We start from the raw sequence: 13,457 nt of genomic DNA on the forward strand, positions 1-13,457 counted from the left end.
AGGTACTCGGCTCATCCCCGCGGAATATTTCATTCAGACGGGATTTGGTTGGCGCCCGACTTATGTCATGGCACAATCTCTTATCCCGTCTGGATTTGATTAACCTGACGCAAGGCCGTGATGTGTTTCACTGGAACCTTACTACATCAGGGTCTTTCACGGTAGACTCTATGTATCATGCGCTCACGCATTCTAAGATACCGGAGAGCAATAACAAGATAATCTGGAAGACAAAGATTTCACTAAAAGTTAAAATATTCATGTGGTATCTTCGTAGAGGTGTTGTGCTAACCAAAGACAACCTTGCACGACGCAACTGGCCAGGAAGTAAGAAGTGTTGTTTTTGTACTCTTGACGAGACAATCAAACACCTCTTTTTTCAATGCAAATTTGCGCGTTCTACGTGGTCAGTCATCCAAATAGCGTCAAATTTGTATCCGTCCACAAGTGTTGCCAATATTTTTGGTCATTGGTTGGACAGTATTTCAAATAGATTCGAAACGCTAATAAGGGTGGGAGCGTACGCCTTACTATAGTCGCTTTGGCTATGTAGAAACGATTTAGTTTTTAATGACAAAATTGCTTCTCCTCTGCAGGTTATTTTTCATTGTACGCACTCGCTTCGTATGTGATCTATGCTACAACGTGCGGAGTACCAACCGCTATTTAAGACGGTGTGTACGCGATTGGAGCAGGTGGCTATGGAGGTTTTTACCCAACATGGGTGGCAGCATAATCTCCGAATCGGTCAACCAACCGTTTCGACATAGGCATAGTGTCGGTCTATAGGACTCTACTGTTGCCGAATTGTTTTTTTCTTTTCAGATTTTTGATGTTTGGCTGTGTGCATTCTAGTTATGCAGAGGCAGGGTGGTACTCTAAATGTTTTGTGCCACTTGATGCTACATTTTAAGATAATAAAAACGCCCTTTATCGAAAAAAACTCCTGAACCGTACAATCCTGCCTTAAGATTCGTGTCCTTTTTGTCGCTGCGTGCCGTGGATCGCGTCCCATGTGTACTCCCCCAGCGACTGTTCCTTTTTTCAATTCTGTGACTGCGTGCGCTGGCGGTGTTTTCTCTGTTTGTGGGCTTTGCCTTCACCCCTCCACGTATGGGCTGCTTTATCTTTTTTCCTTTTTCGATTGTTGTGCTGGCTGGATTGTCATTTTCCAGTTTGTATATAAGTTTTTGTTTACTTTTTTTGTTCACTTTACTTTTAATTTCGTTTCTTATTTTCCTTTTGTTTTATTATTTATTTATCTTAAGTTCATGATTATTTTTTAGTCAGTTGCATTTACATCACTAGACATGCAATTCCATGTTTTCAACACATCTGTAAACTTGGGGGTGAATGTGTTTTTTGATGGGAGAGATCATGAAAATTACATTAGATTCTTATCTAGATGAAAATTAACAATATCACATCTCACGGTTGTATCTCCACTCTCCAGCTCCAGCTGATGCTATTTTTAACTGAGGCTGCTTAGTTTGTTTATTGCATGCATTTTTATCTGACCTTGACCCAATTGCATGTCTATTCTAGACACGTAATTTGTCTGGTCTAGACCCCTTTCTTCTCCTCGGTTTCAAGTTTCAATTTATTTGCTTCATTTTCATTTTTTTTTCTTTTCCCATTTCTTTTTTAGTTTTTATTATTCCATTTCCTAAATTCATGGTTTTTTGTTTTTACTTTTATTTTAAATATTTCTATTTTCATTTTTTCGGATTTGCTAATTATCATCTACTCCCTCTGTTCCTAAATATAAGTCTTTTTAGAGATTTTCTTAGGGACTACATACGGATGCATATATGCATTATTTTAGAGTGTAGATTTATTTATTTTGCTCCACATGTTGTCCATATTGGAATTTCTAAAAAGAATTATATTTACGGACGGAGGGAGTAGATGATTTTTAGCTGTCACACCTAAGTTGTTCACCACACGAATAACCACATTAGTTTCATAAAACAATGTTTCGTTCACAACTTCACATGCATGTGCCTTGTGCCGCGCTAGTGTTTGAGTTGTCGGGCCGTTTTTTCGTGTCGTGCGCTAGTGGCCATTTTTCTAGTTGTCTCCCTATTTGTGCATGTGTGAGTATATGAGCATCTGTTTCACATGAGTTATGACTCATTGGGATGAGATCTAGCAATGTCTCATCTAGGTTTTCAAATGTATGATCTTTTTGTTGTTGAAATTTTTGGGCAATGTTTTGATCCACATCACGTTGTCGACCCATTGTGTGGCTTGAATCTGTTGTTCGCCGGCTATGTATCATCGCACGTTGGGGCCTATTTCGTAGATGTGTCAATTGTTGGGGTTGTGTTCACACTTTATGTGGGATCGGCCTTTTTAACTCTGTGTTGTGGGTATGGTTCAGTTTTTCTATAGAGTAACATGTGTCATTGCTCTTTCTTTTTCCCTCATGTTGAGCGGTGGTTTAGTTTTTTTTGTCGTTTATATTTTCCTTTTCTTTTTTCATTTCCTTTTTATTTTTTAGTTTTGTGTAGTTTCCCACCTACAAGTGTTGGGGAACGTAGCAGAAATTCAAAATTTTCCTACGTGTCACCAAGATCTATCTATGGAGAGACCAGCAACGAGTAGAAAGAGAGTGCATCTACATACCCTTGTAGATCGCTAAGCGGAAGCGTTCAAGTGAACGGGGTTGATGAAGTCGTACTCGTCGTGATTCAAATCACCGATGATCAAGTGCCGAACGCACGGCACCTCCGCGTTCAACACACGTACAGCCCGGTGACGTATCCCACGCCTTGATCCAGCAAGGAGAGAGGGAGAGGTTGAGGAAGACTCCATCCAGCAGCAGCACAACGGTGTGGTGGTGGTGGAGGAGCGTGGCAATCCTGCAGGGCTTCGCCAAGCACCACGGGAGAAGAGGAGTACTTGGGAGAGGGGGAGGGCTGCGCCAGAACTTCGTGTATAGCTCCCATGCGCCTCCGCACTATATATAGGGGTGGAGGGGCTGGTTTCTTGCCCTCCAAGTCCATTGGGGCGTTGGCCAAGGTGGGAGGAAAGAAATCTCATTATTTCCTTCCCCAGCGATTGTTATCCCCCTTTTTAGGGATCTTGATCTTATCCCTTCGGGATATGATCTTATTCCTTCTAAGGGGGGATCTTGGTGCGCCTTGACCAGGGATGTGGGGCCTTGCCCCCACTACCCACGTCCATGTGGGCCCCCCCATGCAGGCGGGCCCCACTCCGGAACCTTCTAGAACCTTCCCGGTACAATACCGAAAAATCCCGAACATTTTCCGGTGGCCAAAATAGGACTTCCCATATATAAATCTTTACCTCCGGACCATTCCGGAACTCCTCGTGACGTCCGGGATCTCATCCGGGACTCCGAACAACATTCGGTAACCACATACAAACTTCCTTTATAACCCTAGCGTCATCGAACCTTAAGTGTGTAGACCCTACGGGTTCGGGAGACATGTAGACATGACCGAGACGTTCTCCGGTCAATAACCAACAGCGGGATCTGGATACCCATGATGGCTCCCACATGTTCCACGATGATCTCATCGGATGAACCACGATGTCAAGGACTTAATCAATCCCGTATTCAATTCCCTTTGTCTATCGGTATGTTACTTGCCCGAGATTCGATCGTCGGTATCCAATACCTTGTTCAATCTCGTTACCGGCAAGTCACTTTACTCGTTCCGTAACACATCATCCCGTGATCAACTCCTTGGTCACATTGCGCATATGATGATGTCCTACCGAGTGAGCCCAGAGATACCTCTCCGTTTACACGGAGTGACAAATCCTAGTCTCGATCCGCATAAAACAATAGATACTTTCGGAGATACCTGTAGTGCACCTTTATAGTCACCCAGTTACGTTGTGACGTTTGATACACCCAAAGCACTCCTACGGTATCCAGGAGTTACACGCTCTCATGGTCGAAGGAAGAGATACTTGACATTGGCAAAGCTCTAGCAAATGAACTACACGATCTTTTGTGCTAGTCTTAGGATTGGGTCTTGTCCATCACATCATTCTCCTAATGATGTGATCCCGTTATCAACGACATCCAATGTCCATAGCCAGGAAACCATGACTATATGTTGATCACAACAAGCTAGTCAACTAGAGGCTCACTAGGGACATATTGTGGTCTATGTATTCACACGTGTATTACGATTTCCGGATGATACAGTTATAGCATGAATAAAAGACAATTATCATGAACAAGGAAATATAATAATAATACCTTTATTATTGCCTCTAGGGCATATTTCCAACAGTCTCCCACTTGCACTAGAGTCAATAATCTAGTTCACATCGCCATGTGATTAACACTCACAGGTCACATCGCCATGTGACTAATACCCAAGAGTTTACTAGAGTCAGTAGTCTAGTTCACATCACTATGTGATTAACACTCAATGAGTTTTATGTTTGATTATGTTGCTTGTGAGAGAGGTTTTAGTCAACGGGTCTGAACCTTTCAGATCCGTGTGTGCTTTACAAATCTCTATGTCATCTCCTAGATGCAGCTACCACGCTCTATTTGGAGCTATTCCAAACAACTGTTCTACTTGGAGCTATTCTAAATTATTGCTCCATTATATGTATTCGGTCTCTCTACTCAGAGCTATCCGGATAGGTGTCAAGCTTGCATCGTCGTAACCTTTACGACGAACTCTTTTACCACCTCCATAATCGAGAAAATTCCTTAGTCCACTAGTTACTAAGGATAACTTTGACCGCTGTCCTGTGAGCCATTCTTGGATCACTCTTGTACCCCTTGACTGACTCATGGCAAGGCACACTTCAGGTGCGGTACACAGCATAGCATATTGAAGAGCCTACGTCTTAAGCATAGGGGACGACCTTCGTCCTTTCTCTCTATTCTGCCGTGGTCGAGCTTTAAGTCTTAACTTCGTACCTTACAACTCAGGCAAGAACTCCTTCTTTGACTGGTCCATCTTGAACACCTTCAAGATCATGTCAAGGTATGTGCTCATTTGAAAGTATTATTAAGCATTTTGATCTATCCTTATAGATCTTGATGCTCAATGTTCAAGTAGCTTAATCCAGGCTTTCCATTGAAAAACACTTTCAAAATAACCCTATATGCTTTCCAGAAATTCTACGTCGCTTTCCAGAAATTCTACGTCATTTCTGATCAACAATATGTCAACAACATATACTCATCAGAAATTCTATAGTGCTCCCACTCACTTCTTTGGAAACACAAGTTTCTCATAAACTTTGTACAAACCCAAAATTTTTGATCATCATCAAAGCATACATTCCAACTCCGAGATGCTCACTCCAGTCCTTAGAAGGATTGCTGGAGCTTTGCATACTTATTAGCATCTTTCGGGATTGACAAAACCTTCCGGTTGTATCACATACAACTTTTCCTCATTAAAATCGTCGAGCAAACAATGTTTTGACATCCTATCTGCAAGATTTCATAAATAATGCAGTAATCGCTAATATAATTCCAACAGACTCTTAGCATCGCTACGAGTGAGAAAATCTCATCGTAGTCAACTCCTTGAACTTGTCGGAAAACATCTTAACGACAAGTCGAGCTTTCTTAATGGTGACATTTACCATCATTGTCCGTCTTCCTTTTGAAATCCATCTGTACTCATTAGCCTTACGACCATCGAGCCGTTCTGCCAAAGTCTACACTTTGTTTTCATACATGGATCCTCTCTCGGATTTTATGGCCTCAAGCCATTTATCGGAATCCGGGCCCACCATCGCTTCTCCATAGCTCGTAGGTTCATTGTTGTCTAGCAACATGACCTTTAAGACAGGATTACGTACCACTCTGAAGTAGTACGCATCCTTGTCATCCTACGAGGTTTGGGAGTGACTTGATCCAAAGTTTCATGATCAATATCATAAGCTTCCACTTCAATTGGTGTAGGTGCCACAGGAACAACTCCCTGTGCCCTGTCACACACTAGTTGAAGAGACGGTTCAATAACCTCATCAAGTCTCCACCATCCTCCCACTCAATTCTTTCGAGAGAAACTTTTCCTCGAGAAAGGACCCGATTCTAGAAACAATCCATATTGCTTTCGGATCTGAATTAGGAGGTATACCCAACTGTTTTGGGTTTCCTATGAAGATGCATTTTATCCGCTTTGGGTTCGAGCTTATCAACCTGAAACTTTTTCATATAAGCGTCGCAGCCCCAAACTTTTAAGAAACGACAACTTAGGTTTCTCTAAACCATAATTCATACGGTGTCATCTCATCGGAATTACGTGGTGCCCTATTTAAAGTGAATGTGGGTGTCTCTAATGCCTAACCCATGAACGATAGTGGTAATTCGATAAGAGACATCATGGTACGCACCATATCCAATAGGGTGCAACTATGATGTTCGGACACACCATCACATTATGGTGTTCCAGGCGGTATTAATTGCGAAACAATTTCCACAATGTCTTAATTGTGTGCCAAAACTCGTAACTCAGATATTCATCTCTATGATCATATCATAGACATTTTATCCTCTTGTCACAATGATCTGCTACTTCACTCTGAAATTACTTGAACCATTCAATAATTCAGACTTGTGTTTCATCAAGTAAATATACTCAACATTTACTCGAATCATCTGTGAAGTAAGAACATAATGATATTCACTGCATGCCTCAGCACTCATTCGACTGCACACATCAAAATGTGTTACTTCCAACAAGTTGCTATCTTGTTCCATCTTACTGAAAATGAGGCTTTTCAGTCATCTTGCCATGTGGTATGATTTGCATATCTCAAGTGATTCAAAATCAAGTGAGTCCGAACGATCCATTTGCATGGAGTTTCTTCATGCATATACACCAATAGACATGGTTCGCATGTCTCAAACTTTTCAAAAACGAGTGAGTCCAAAGATCCATCAACATGGAGCTTCTTCATGCGTTTTATACCATTATGACTTACATGGCAGTGCCACAAGTAAGTGGTACTATCATTACTATCTTATATCTTTTGGCATGAAAATGTGTATCACTACGACCGAGATTCAATAAACCATTCCTTTAGGTGCAAGACCATTGAAGGTATTATTCAAAAATAGAGTAACCATTATTCTCCTTAAATGAATAACCGTATTGCGATAGACATAATCCAATCATGTCTATGCTCAACGCAAACACCAATCTCGGTGGTAGAGGGAGCGTGCGATGCTTGATCATATCAACCTTGGAAACACTTTCAACATATATCGTCAGCTCACCTTTAGCTAGTCTCCGTTTATTCCGTAGCTTTTATTTCGAGTTACTAACACTTAGCAACCGAACCGGTATCCAATACCCTGGTGCTACTAGGAGTACTAGTAAAGTACACATTAACATAATGTATATCCAATATACTTCTATCGACCTTGCCAGCCTTCTCATCTACCAAGTATCTAGGGTAATGCTGCTCCAGTGGTTGTTCCCCTTATTACAGAAGCACTTAGTCTCGGGTTTGGGTTTAACCTTGGGTTTCTTCACTAGAGCAGCAGCTGAATTGCCGTTTCATGAAGTATCCCTTTGTTCCCTTGCCCTTCTTGAAACTAGTGGTTTCACCAACCATCAACAATTGATGCTCCTTCTTGATTTCTACTTTCGCGGTGTCAAACATCATGAATATTTCAAGGATCATCATATCTATCCCTGATATGTTATAGTTAATCACGAAGCTCTAGCAGCTTGGTGGCAATGACTTTGGGGAAACATCACTATCTCATCTAGAGGATCAACTCCCACTCGATTCAAGTGATTGTTGTGCTCAGACAATCTGAGCACAAGCTCAACGATTGAGCTTTTCTCCCTTAGTTTGCAGGCTAAGAAAATCGTCGGAGGTCTTATACCTCTTGACGTGGGCACGAGCCTGAAATCCCAATTTCAGCCCTCGAAACATCTCATATGTTCCGCGACGTTTCGATAACGTCTTTGGTGCCTCTACTTAAACCATTTAATTGAACTATCACGTAGTTATCAAAACGTGTATGTCCGATGTTCGCAACATCGACAAACGATGTTGGGGGTTCAGCACACTGAGCGGTGCATTAAGGACATAAGCTTTCTACTGATCGCATAATCGCTACTATCAACTTTCAACTATATTTTCTCTAGGAACATATCTAAAACAGTAGAACTAAAGCGCGAGCTACGACATAATTTGCAAAAGGTCTTTTGACTATGTTCAGGATAATTAAGTTCATCTTATGAACTCCCACTCAGATAGACATCCCTCTGGTCATCTAAGATATTACATGATCCGAGTCAACTAGGCCGTGTCCGATCATCACGTGAGACGGACTAGTCATCATCGGTGAACATCTTCATGTTGATCGTATCTACTATACGACTCATGCTCGACCTTTCGGTCTCCGTGTTCCGAGGCCATGTCTGTACATGCTAGGCTCGTCAAGTTAACCCTAAGTGTTTTCGCCGTGTAAAACTGTCTTACACCCGTTGTATGTGAACGTAAGAATCCATCACACCCGATCATCACGTGGTGCTTAGAAGCGACGAACTGTAGCAACGGTGCACAGTTAGGGGAGAACACTTCTTGAAATTGTTGTAAGGGATCATCTTATTTACTACCGTCGTCCTAAGCAAACAAGATGCATAAACATGATAAACATCACATGCAATCAAATAGTGACATGATATGGCCAATATCATTTTGCTCCTTTTGATCTTCATCTTTGGGGCTCCATGATCATCATCGTCACCGGCACGACACCATGATCTCCATCATCATGATCTCCATCATCGTGTCTTCATGAAGTTGTCACGCCAACGACTACTTCTACTTCTATGACTAACGCGTTTAGCAATAAAGTAAAGTAGTTTACATGGCGTTCTTCAATGACACGCAGGTCATACAATAAATAAAGACAACTCCTATGGCTCCTGCCGGTTGTCATACTCATCGACATGCAAGTCGTGAATCCTATTACAAGAACATGATCAATCTCATACATCACATATCATTCATCACATTCTTCTTGTCCATATCACATCACATAGCATACCCTGCAAAAACAAGTTAGACGTCCTCTAATTGTTGTTGCATGTTTTACGTGGCTGCTATGGGTTTCTAGCAAGAACGTTTCTTACCTACGCAAGACCACAACGTGATATGCCAATTGCTATTTACCCTTCATAAGGACCCTTTTCATCGAATCCGTTCCGACTAAAGTGGGAGAGACTGGCACCCGCTAGCCACCTTATGCACCAAGTGCATGTCAATCGGTGGAACCTGTCTCACGTAAGAGTACGTGTAAGGTCGGTCCGGGCCGCTTCATCCCACAATACCGTCGAAACAAGATTGGACTAGTAACGGTAAGCATATTGAACAACATCAACACCCACAACTACTTTGTGTTCTACTCATGCAAAGAATCTACGCAATAGACCTAGCTCATGATGCCACTGTTGGGGAACGTAGCAGAAATTCAAACTTTTCCTACGTGTCACCAAGATCTATCTATGGAGAGACCAGCAACGAGTAGAAAGAGAGTGCATCTACATACCCTTGTAGATCGCTAAGCGGAAGCGTTCAAGTGAACGGGGTTGATGAAGTCGTACTCGTCGTGATTCAAATCACCGATGATCAAGTGCCGAACGCACGGCACCTCCGCGTTCAACACACGTACAGCCCAGTGACGTATCCCACGCCTTGATCCAGCAAGGAGAGAGGGAGAGGTTGAGGAAGACTCCATCCAGCAGCAGCACAACGGTGTGGTGGTGGTGGAGGAGCGTGGCAATCCTGCAGGGCTTCGCCAAGCACCACGGGAGAAGAGGAGTACTTGGGAGAGGGGGAGGGCTGCGCCAGAACTTCGTGTATAGCTCCCATGCGCCTCCCCACTATATATAGGGGTGGAGGGGCTGATTTCTTTCCCTCCAAGTCCATTGGGGCGTTGGCCAAGGTGGGAGGAAAGAAATCTCATTATTTCCTTCCCCAGCGATTGTTATCCCCCCTTTTTAGGGATCTTGATCTTATCCCTTCGGGATATGATCTTATTCCTTCTAAGGGGGGATCTTGGTGCGCCTTGACCAGGGGTGTGGGGCCTTGCCCCCACTACCCACGTCCATGTGGGCCCCCCCATGCATGTGGGCCCCACTCCGGAACCTTCTAGAACCTTCCCGGTACAATACCGAAAAATCCCGAACATTTTCCGGTGGCCAAAATAGGACTTCCCATATATAAATCTTTACCTCCGGACCATTCCGGAACTCCTCGCGACATCCGGGATCTCATCCGGGACTCCGAACAACATTCGGTAACCACATACAAACTTCCTTTATAACCCTAGCGTCATCGAACCTTAAGTGTGTAGACCCTACGGGTTCGGGAGACATGTAGACATGACCGAGACGTTCTCCGGTCAATAACCAACAGCGGGATCTGGATACCCATGATGGCTCCCACATGTTCCACGATGATCTCATCAGATGAACCACGATGTCAAGGACTTAATCAATCCCGTATTCAATTCCCTTTGTCTATCGGTATGTTACTTGCCCGAGATTCGATCGTCGGTATCCAATACCTTGTTCAATCTCGTTACCGGCAAGTCACTTTACTCGTTCCGTAACACATCATCCCGTGATCAACTCCTTGGTCACATTGCGCATATGATGATGCCTACCGAGTGGGCCCAGAGATACCTCTCCGTTTACACGGAGTGACAAATCCCAGTCTCGATCCGCATAAAACAATAGATACTTTCGGAGATACCTGTAGTGCACCTTTATAGTCACCCAGTTACGTTGTGACGTTTGATACACCCAAAGCACTCCTACGGTATCCAGGAGTTACACGCTCTCATGGTCGAAGGAAGAGATACTTGACATTGGCAAAGCTCTAGCAAATGAACTACACGATCTTTTGTGCTAGTCTTAGGATTGGGTCTTGTCCATCACATCATTCTCCTAATGATGTGATCCCGTTATCAACGACATCCAATGTCCATAGCCAGGAAACCATGACTATCTGTTGATCACAACGAGCTAGTCAACTAGAGGCTCACTAGGGACATATTGTGGTCTATGTATTCACACGTGTATTACGATTTCCGGATAATACAGTTATAGCATGAATAAAAGACAATTATCATGAACAAGGAAATATAATAATAATACTTTTATTATTGCCTCTAGGGCATATTTCCAACAACAAGTGCAACACTTGAATCGCATTTGGGCCCGTAGTTTATTTCATTTCAGTTGCAAGTCCATCTTTTACTCGCAACTGGTTCGTAGTTGTCCCAGTTGCAAGTTCACACTCGACTCGCAACTCATATCATAGTTTTGTGTAGTTGTCTCATCCTCGACTCGCAACTTGTAATGTAGGTTTTGCGGTTGTCGTAGTTGCAAGTACCCTTGATTCGCAACTAGGCCCGTATTTTGTTTCATCCCAATTGCAAGCCCATACTTGACTCACAACTCGATGCATGTTTTGTTTTTCATCCTAGTTGCAGGTCCATTGTTGACTCGCAATTGGGCCCATAATTTGTTACATCCTAGTTGCAAGTCGACACTTGACCCGCAACTGGGGGAAGGGAGTGTGTTTGTACAGGCCCCAATTGCAAGTCAACCATTGACTCACAACTGGTGTGGTGACATCTGTGTGTGTTTGTCAGGGGCACCAATTACATGTCAACCATCGACTTGCAACTAGGCGGGCGTATGTGTGTGTTTTGTCAGGGGCCCCACTCGCAAGTCAACCATCAACGTGCAACAAGGGGAGGGAAGTGCATTTTGTACGTGCCCCAGTTGCAAGTAAACAATCGACCCACAACCGGGGGTGGCATTTTTTTGTAGGGGCCCCAGTTCCATGTCAACAGCCATTGACTCGTAACTACAGGGTGTTTTTGTAGGGCCCTAGTTGCAAGTCAACCATCGACATGCAACTGGGGGGTAGTGTTTGTTTTTTGTAGGGGCCCCAGTTGCAAGTCAACCATCGACCCACCACTAGAGTGTCGTGTGTTTGTAGGGGCCCAGCTGCATGTCAACCACCGCCTCATAACTAGGGGAGGGGAGTGTGTTTGTACGGTCCCAGTTGCAAGTTAACCATTGACTCGCAACTGGCGAGGCAACGTCTGTGTGTGTTTGTCGGGGGCCCCAGTCGCATGTCAACCATTGATTATCAACAAGGGGTGGCGTCTGTGTGTTTCTTGGAGCCCCCAGTTGCATGTCAGTATCGACTTGCAACTAGGGGGTTGTTAGTAGGGGCCCCAGTTGCATATCAACCATCAACTTGCAACTAGGGAGGCAAGTGTGTTCTTACGGGCCCCGGTTGCAAGTCTACCATCGACGTGTAGCCAGGGGAGGGGAGTGTGTTTGTACAGGCCCTAGTTGCAAGTCAACCATTGACTCGCAACTGACGTGGCGACGTCTTGCATGTTCGCGAGGGGCCCAATTGCATGTCAACTATCGACTTGCAACTAGGGGTGTCTGTGTGCATTTGTTAGGGGCCCTAGTTGCATGCCAGCCATCAACTTCCAACTAGGGGGTTGTTTGTGGGGGCCTAGTTGCAAGTCAACAGTTGAAGCGCAACGAGGGGAGGGGAGTGTGTTTTGTACGGGCCCCAATTGCATGTCAACCATCGACTCGCAACTGGGGTGGCGTTTTTTTGTAGGGGGTACATGTGAGCCATTGACTTGCAACTAGGGGGTGTTTTTGTAGGGCCTTAGTTGCAAGTCAACCATCGACTTGCAACTAGGGGTTTGTTTGTAGGGGCACTAGTTGCAAGTCAACCAACAACTTGCAACTAGGTAGGGGAGTGTGTTTGTATTGGGCCCAATTGCAAGTCAGCCGTCGACCCCAACTAGGGGGCATGTGTTTGTAAGGGCCCAGTTGCATACCAACTATCGACTTGCAACTAGGGGAGGGGAGTGTGTTTGTACATGCCCCGGGTTCAAGTTAACCATCGACTCGTAACTGGGGGCTGCATCTACGTGTGTTTGTTGGGGGCACAGTTGCACGTCAACCATCGACTCGCAACTAGGGGGTTGTGTTTGTCGGGCCCCCTAGTTGCATGTCAATCATCGACTTGCAACTAGGGAGGAAAGCGTGTTTGTACGGGTCCTAGTTGCAAGTCAACTATCGACGCACAACCAGGGGAGGGGAGTGTGTTTTATACGGGCCCCAGTTGCAAGTCAACCATCCACTCGCAACTCGGGGTGGGTTTTTTTTGTAGGGGTCCCATTTACATGTCAGCCATTGACTCACAACTGGGTGGTGTTTTTGTAGGGCTCCAGTTACAAGTCAACCATCGGCGTGCAACTGGGGGTGGTGTTTGCTTTTCTGTAGGGGTCCCAGTTGCAAGTCAACCATCGATACACAACTAGAGGGGCGTGTGTTCGTAGGGTCCCAGATGCATGTCAACCACCGGCTCATAGCTAGGGGAGGGGAGTGTGTTTGTACAGGCCCTAGTTGCAAGTCAACCATCGACTC

The sequence above is a fragment of the Triticum dicoccoides genome, chromosome 7A, assembly GCF_002162155.2.
Source record: "Triticum dicoccoides isolate Atlit2015 ecotype Zavitan chromosome 7A, WEW_v2.0, whole genome shotgun sequence".
Lineage (NCBI taxonomy): Eukaryota > Viridiplantae > Streptophyta > Magnoliopsida > Poales > Poaceae > Triticum > Triticum dicoccoides.